General features: G+C 39.0%; 1 protein-coding gene across 1 annotated transcript in view; it reads right to left on the reverse strand.

The window, feature by feature from the left end:
- LOC100942765 (phospholipid-transporting ATPase FetA-like) overlaps positions 1-8,351 on the reverse strand; it is a 137,163-nt gene that overhangs the window by 115,481 nt on the left and 13,331 nt on the right. The gene's annotated exons all lie outside the window — the stretch shown is intronic.

Consider the following 8,351-nt stretch of genomic DNA (forward strand, 5'->3'; position numbering starts at 1 on the left):
AGCCTGTTTTATTGAAATTCAATGAGCTTCCTTAAAATGGCTTTCTTTCTTTTTCTTTTTTTTAGAGACAGAGTCTCACTTTGTCACCCTCAGTAGAGTGCCATGGCATCACAGCTCACAGCTTTTGGGTTTAGGCCATTCCCTTGTCTCAGCCTCCCGAGTACCTGGACTATAGGTGCCTGCCACAACACCTGGCTTTTTTCTGCTGTTGTTGTTGCAGTTTGGCTGGGGTCACCCTCGGGATATAGGGTCAGTGCCCTACTCACTGAGCCACAGGCACCTCCTGGTTATTTTTAATTCTTTTTTTTCCTTTTATTAGGTCATATATACATAAATCATGAATACATTTATGCCTTTGTGGGATCCAATGTATTGATTTTTTTTTACAAATTGGAATGCTTACCCCAACTAATTAACATAGCCTTCATGTCATTTAATCAATGTGTTAAGACATTTTTGTTCTATACCTGATAGATCTGGCTTATACCCTTATAATATGCTCCATAGGTGTGGTCCCACCATTTGCCCTCCTTCTCTCAAACCACCTCTCTCCACTCTCCTCCCTCTCCCCTTCCTTCCTTCATCCTGGGCTACAGTTGTGATTCATCTTTCACATGAAAGTATGAGGGATTATAAATTGGTTTCATAATAGTCCTGAGTACACTGGATATTTTTTTTCCATTCCTGAGATACTTTACTAAGAAGAATATTTTCCAGCTTCATCTATGTAAACATAAAAGAGGCAAAGCCTCCATCTTTTTTTAATGCTGCATAGTATTCCATGGTATACATATATCACGATTTGTTAATCCATTCATGGGATGATGAGCACTTGGGCTTCTTCCATGACTTGGCAATTATGAATTGAGCTGCAGTGAACAATCTGGTGCAAATATCTTTGTTGCAAAATGATTTTTGGTTTTTTGGATATATACCTAGTAGAGGAATTGCAGGATCAAATGGCAGGTCTACATTTAGATCACTGAGTGTTCCCCAAACTTCTTTCCAAAAGGAATATACTAGCTTGCATTCCTACCAGCAGTGCATAAGTGTTCCCTTTTCTCCACATCCACGCCAACATCTGTAGTTTTGGGATTTTGTGATGTGCGCTACTCTTACTGGAGTTAGATGATATCTCAAAGTGGTTTTGATTTGCATTTCTCTGATGAAAAGATGATGAGCATTTTTTCATGTGTCTATAGGCCATGTGCCTGTCTTCTTTGAAGAAGCTTCTGTTCAAATCTCTTGCCTACAAAGAAATGGGATCACTTGTTCTTTTCCTACTAATAAGTTTCAATTCTCTGTGGATTCTGGTTATTAGACCTTTGTTGGAAACATAACCTGCAAATGTTCTCTCCCATTCTGAGGGCTGTGCAGAAGCTTTTTGGTTTGATCAGATTCCAGTAATATATTCTTGGTATTGCTTTAATTGCCTGGGGGGTCCTCCTCATAAAGTATTCTCCCAGGCCAATTTTTTCAAGTGTTTCCCCTGCACTCTCTCCAAGGAATTTTAGAGTTTCATGTCTTAAGTTTAAGTATTTTATCCAGTAAGAGTCAATTTATATTAGTTTAATTCTTTATCAAAGAGATCACACATCTCCATCATTTCTGGTTTGGTTTCTGGCACTTTGTCCATTTGGTGAGGTCACATTTCCTTGAATATTCTTGGTATTTGTGGATATGCAATGATGTCTGTGCATTAAAGGATTAGGTATTTATTTTAGTTTTCACAGTCTTGCTTTGATTCTATCCTCCTTCAGAGGGCTTCCAGGGATTTTAAGCAGACTGACTATTGAGTTCCCTGAGCCAGTGACCACTGAAGCTGTCTAAGCACTAGAGAATGCTCTAAGTCCAGGCTTGCCATGAGTCTTGAGGTTGATGTAACTTTCCAACCCAAATGGACCTAAGGAAGATTCAAGGAAGGGCTATGTAGCAATGTAAGCCAGGGACCTGAGTATAGAAAATTGTCCTAGTAGCCCAGATGGGTGTGCCCCCTTAGCAGATCTCTGCATAGGTGGGATGGATCTCTAATTGTAGCAAGTTAGGCTGGAGTTGAGACTGGGCCCCTTTGGAATTTACTGTGAGAAGAAGGTTTGTGGGCCTGTCTTGTTGGCTCAAACAGGTGTATGTCACCCATCAAGTCCCTGCATAAGCAGAATAGTGCTTCTATTGCAATAGGAGGGACCAGGCCTGAGACTTGTCCCCCTTAGGAGCTGCTGTGGGAAAGAAGCTGGATAGCCCAGTATTATTGGCTCAGAAGGCATACATCTCTTAGGAAAACCCTGCACAGACAGAATTTCCCTAACTGCAGCTGGAGGGGCTGGAGCTGAGACTGGGCCCCCTCAGGATCTTCTATGGGACAGAAGCTAGAGTGCCCAGTCTCATTAGCAGAGAGGAGCATGCATCTCCCAGCAATCTCCTGTACAAATGAGATAGTTCCCAGGCTGCACCTGGAGGGGCTGGATCTTGGGCTTGGGCCCCCTTGGGATCTACTGTGGAGCAGAGGGTGGTAAGCCTATCAGGGAGGCTCAAACTCCCAGGCTACAAGATATGAGTGAATCTCCCTCTGGATCCTGTGCCAGCATTTCTGAGATGTGACCTCAGCTAAGGAAAGCTGGAACAGTGCTATGGGGCTACTTTTAGGTTAATTGCTTAGAAAAGTATCAACAGGCCAACCCTTTCCACTAAGGGAGTAGTGTGTATAACTCCTTCCAAACCCTTTGACAGATGGTTTTGCTACAGTTTCAAGGCCAAATGGAGTTGTAACCAAAGCCTTTTAAGATCTGGGCTGTTTCTGGACTTGAGCTTGGAAGCAAGCTCAGTAGGGTGAGCCACCTGGGTGTCTCACTGCACTTTCAAAACAACCCTCCAAGTCTTGGGCTCTATTGAGGCTTCATAAGCTACTACCCGAATCCTGAGGCTCCTGCAGAAAGACTTTTGACTATGGATCTATGGATGGGTTTAGAATTCTTATTGTGGAAGAATATGAGCAGGTTACCTACTATATTGCCATCTTGGTAACCCATGCTTGCTTTTCTTATTCCCCATCATTCTTCTAATATAGCAATGTATATCACTAACCAGCTAGCTCAGGCACAAGTGCTTCTTCTATGCTATTGGATCTTCTTGCCTAGTAGCGGCTTTCCTTTTAAGGTGACTGATTCATCCAGTTTGCCTGGAACTTTCTCAGTTTTAGCACTCGGTCCCTCAGTCCTGGAAAAACAGGGACATTGGTCATCCTACTTGCTCTGTTCATCATCTCTTACTTCCTTTGAAAATCCACTTTTCTGATTTGTATCTATTGAACCCTTCCCCTTTCATTAACTTTCAACATGAATCCTTTAGTCAGGTTAGTCATCTCACTGCCTTTTTCAAATATCCTTGTCTTGGCAAGTTCCCTTGCAGAGTAGGTCCTTTCTCTTCCTTTCTACAGCGTAGAAATATTCAACCTTAGGCTACCTCTGATTTCTCCTCCTACACTCACACAGAATATTGAGATTGGGAAAAAACCCCAGAACTGTAACAATGAAACACTGACAGCATTTATTATATTATTTCAGTAGGCTTTAATTTTCTGATTTCCTTTATTCTATCCATAAATTCTTATATGCCTTTAGTGTTTTCAGTTAACACTATATATACTAGGTACCAAAAGGGAAGTAAAAATGAAATGTATACATTTCATGAACAAGTTTACAGAATAGAAAGGCAGAGAAGCAGAATTTCAATCTGTTGAGTGGAGTAGGGAGAACATTCCAGAACATGGAACTAAGACAGAGAGATTTTTTTGACTATAGCATTTGAAGAAGGCAAGGAGATGACTAGCCTGGTTGGAGGTGAGGATCCATGTTGGGAAGGAGTGAGAAAAGAGCCAGATTATGAAAAACATGGAATGTAAGCCTGAAGTATTTCACTTATTTTCCAATAAAAAATTAGAAATCACTGAAGATCTTTCAATAGGCTAACAGTAGTCTCAAAATAGTTTTCAAGATTAACTAGAGATTTTTCAGAATGAAAGTACTGAAGGTCAAGAGACTTCCCAAGGGAAAGGGAGTCTGTTAAGAGGTTATTGCAATAATTCATGACACAATGAGCTCTCTATATGTATGGTAATGTTCTGAGAACAAGTGGAGAATTTATTCGTATATCCATTCAACAGATGAAGGTGTTAGGCACTATACCAAATATTATGATAGAAATGCAGGAGAATCAGAAAAAGTTCCCAGCTACAATAGAGGTTATATTTGAATCCAGACAATAGCCAATAAATACATTTGTCTATTTATTGTGTATAGTGATAAGTGCTTTGAAGAACATATGAGCTGGACACAATGGTTCATAGTTGTAATACTATACACTATTGTGTATAGTTATAAGTGCTTTGAAGAATATATGAGCTGGGCACAATGGTTCATAGTTGTAATCCTAGCACTTTGGGAAGCTGAGGTGGGAAGCTCACTTGAGCACTAGAGTTTGAGACTAGCCCAAGCAACATGGGTGAGACCCAGTCTCTAAAAAAATTCTTAAAAATTATCTGGGCATGCACCTGTCATCCTACCTTCTTGGGAGGCTGAGGTGGGAGGATAGCTTGAGCCCAGAAGTCTGAGACTGCAGTAAGCTATGATGACATCACTGCATTCCAGCCTGGGCAACAGAGTAAGACCCCTATCTAAAAAAAATATAAAACAGAGTAATGGTTTAGAGAGTGATTGTAGTAGTGAGAGGGTGATTAGGGGTATTTTGATGAGACCTGAATGAGAAGGGCACAACTCTTCTGAGATATGGATGAACAGCATTTCATGCTAAAGAGTAGCAAATGCAAAAGCTCTGATACAAAAATTAATTTCTTGTGTTGGAAGAGGGATAGTAAATGCAAAAGTCCTAATGCAGGAATGCATTTGATGTTTTATAAGAAAAAAGGAGGGGGCACTATGGATAAAGGCTAGTAAGTAAAACAGTAATAAGATACATTGTCAGAGAGACTGGATTGGGGCAGATACAGAAAATATAGTTCATTACAGGCCATTGTAATAACTTATCTTTTATTCTGGGTGAGATACAAAGTCATTAGAAGGTTTTAAGCAAAGATGTCATATAATCTGACTTACATCAATCATCTTGGCTACTGTGCTGAGAATAAGGGGTAGTCCAGAAGCATGGAGGACAGTTGATGTTTGTTGCAATAATTCAAGAAGCAACAATGACAATAGTTTGGACCAGGGTGGGAGTGGCAGAGGTGGTGAGAAGTAGTCAAAGATTCTAAATAGATTCTAAAGGTAAAGTCATCAATAGCATTTGCTAATGGATTGAAAATAGTGTGTGAAAAAAACTGTGTGAGAGAAATGAATAGTCAAAAGTGACACCAAATTTTTTGGCATTTACTGAGATGGAAGAAGGAGGTCTGGGGTAGTGAAAATCAGGAATTAGGTTTTGCAGGTGTTAGTTTATTTTTTTTATTTTTTAGCATGGATATAGTTTATTTTTATTTTCTTTTTTTATTAAATGATAGCTGTGTACATTAATGCAAACATGGGGTACAGTGTAGTGTTTTCACATACAATTTGAAATATTTTCAACATAGACTTGGTGTCATTTACTGCAGGTGTTAGTTTAAACTGCCTTTAAAACACAGATAGTTTAATCTCTTCTGACCCTATATGGATGCCACCATATAGGGTGGCCTATATCAACCCACCTTGATTGCCTTTTCTTCCCTAATTAGGATGGCTAAAACTTCCATTACAATCTTAAAGAGCAATGGAGACAATGGGCAACCTTACCTGGCTCCTGATCTAACTGGGAATTATTTCAATTTAAGTCCATTCAATACAATATTGGCTGTGGGTTTGCTGCAGATGGCCTCTATCAGTTTAAGAAATGACCCTTCTATACCAATTTTCTTAAGTGTTCTGATCATGAAGGGATGGTTTATTCTACAAGGGTACAAGTGAATCTTTCTAAAAGTGGAATATAAACATCTTAACACAATAGCTAAGAAAATGACATGAAGGCTATGTTAACAAGTTTGATGAAAATATTTCAAATTGTCTATGAAAACACCAAACTGTACCCCATGATTGCATTAATGTACACAGCTATCATTATATAAAAGAAAAAAATATAGACAGTTGGAGGTACCAATTTAGAGTTCTGGAGAGTTCAGCTTGAAGACAGGGAGTCAAACAGTATTTAGAGTTGATGAGATCAGCTAGGGAAAAAGAGAAGAGAATAGGTACAGAGCTCTGAGCTATTCCAGGTCAGAGGACTTGAAGAAGGGAAAGGGGAAGCTGCTGAGGATAGGTCATGTAAGGTAAAGACAGAGAGCATGGATTTAATAAGATAAAGGCCACTAGTGGCCTTGATAAAGCTGATTACAGTGCACTGAAAAGAGAAATTGGAGGCAGAATAAGTTATAATTTTTTTTTTAATTGAGAAAACTGATGCATCAAGGACATATATCTGGATAACCTTAAGGGATACTTGAGTAATATATTGATGCCATATCCCCAAGGGCATTAGCATATTTCTGATCAATAAGGCTCTACAAGTTTACTATGTTTCTCAGAAAAATTTATATCCAAGATGTTTTTATTTGAGTAAGTTAAAGTGTACATTTATATATGAGAGCACAACTTCTAGCTGGCAAGGTGCAGTTCAAAGTCTTTAAATGACCTCTTTCATTTAAAGATGATGAAACGATGTAGACCTGGACTTGATACAAAACTCCCAATAGAAGCCAAAATTATGAGAGAACCACTTGAAAGTACAGGTGGCCCCTGAGTTACTTACATCCAACTTGCACTTATGAATGCAGGCTATTACAGTCAGTCCCCGAGTTACAAACATCTGACTGACATCTGACTTGCACTTACAAATGAAGGTTTTTACAGGTAATAGATAAATGTACCTGTTCTAACTTACATACAAATTCAACTTAAGAACAAATCTGCAGAACCTATCTTGTTCGTAAGTTGGGGCTGCCTATATTTTTCCTTCTTATCTCAGTCTTTATTCCTGTGGTTACTCCATAGTTCATTAAGATACTCTGCTTCTCTTCCTTATTTTTATGACAATGCATTTTCCTATGTTTTCCCCTACTACCTTTATGACTGTTTTGCAGGATGATGCAGTAGGGTCAGGCTGATCTAAATTTTAAAACTAGAGCCAACATTTATCAAATGTATGACTTTGGGTACTGAGATAATCATTCTGAATTTCAGTCTCCTCATATCTAACATGAAGATAATTACTTTATACCTTGGTTGCAAGGATTATATAAGATAAAGTGTTATTAAGCATTTTCTTTTTTTTCAAACTTTATTCAAATTTATATGAGGGTATAATATTTAGGTTACATTGTTCTCACTTCCAGGGCAAAGTTCTATTTGTAGAAGAGCCCCTCACCCAGGGCGTGTGTTATATACCCTCACAACGTACACATTAGGTGAGATCCCACCTCGTACCCTCCCCTCCTCTGCCATAGGTTCGCCTCCCGCCCCCAACCCTTGAACTGGACTATAATAGTGTTTATTGTTTTTAGGAACACATAATTGTTTACATATTGATTTCATGTTAGTATGGAGTACACTGGATATTCATCTTTTCATTCTTGCAATATTTTACTAAGAAGAATGTATTTCAACTCCATCCACGTAAATGTAAAAGATGTAAAGTCTCCATCTTCTTTAATGGCTGCATACTATTCCATGGTGTACATATACCACAGTTTGTTAATCCATTCATGGATTGATGGGCACATAGATTGCTTCCACGACTTGGCCATTATGAATTGAGCTACAATAAACATTTGAGTGCAAATGTCTTTGTGGTAAAATGATTTATGTTCTTCTGGGTAGATACCCAGTAATGGGATTGCAGGGTCAAATGGAAGGTCTACATTTAGATCTTGGAGGATTCTCCATGCTTCTCTCCAAAAGAGCTGTATTAGTTTGCAATCCCACTAGCAGTGTAGAAGTGTTCCCATCTCTCCACATCCATGCCAGCATCTGGTGTTTTGGAACTTTGAGATATGGGCTAATCTTGCTGGGGTTAGGTGATATCTTAGAGTGGTTTTGATCTGCATTTCTGTAATGCTCAATGAGAATTTTTTCATGTGTTTGTTGGCCATTCACCTGTCATCCTCAGAGAAATTTCTGTTCAAATCACTTGCCCACTTATAGAGAAGGTTGTTTGCACTTTTCTTATTGTTTAGTTTACGTTCTCTGTTATCAGGCCTTGGTCAGATTCATAACATGCAAAAATCTTCTCCCACTCTGAGGGCTGTATGTTTGCTTTGTGTGAAGTCCTAGTTATTTATTTTTGGTGTGGCTGCAATTACTTGGGGGGGGGTT

The sequence above is a fragment of the Otolemur garnettii genome, unplaced genomic scaffold, assembly GCF_000181295.1.
Source record: "Otolemur garnettii isolate 467f Iridium unplaced genomic scaffold, OtoGar3 scaffold00172, whole genome shotgun sequence".
NCBI lineage: Eukaryota > Metazoa > Chordata > Mammalia > Primates > Galagidae > Otolemur > Otolemur garnettii.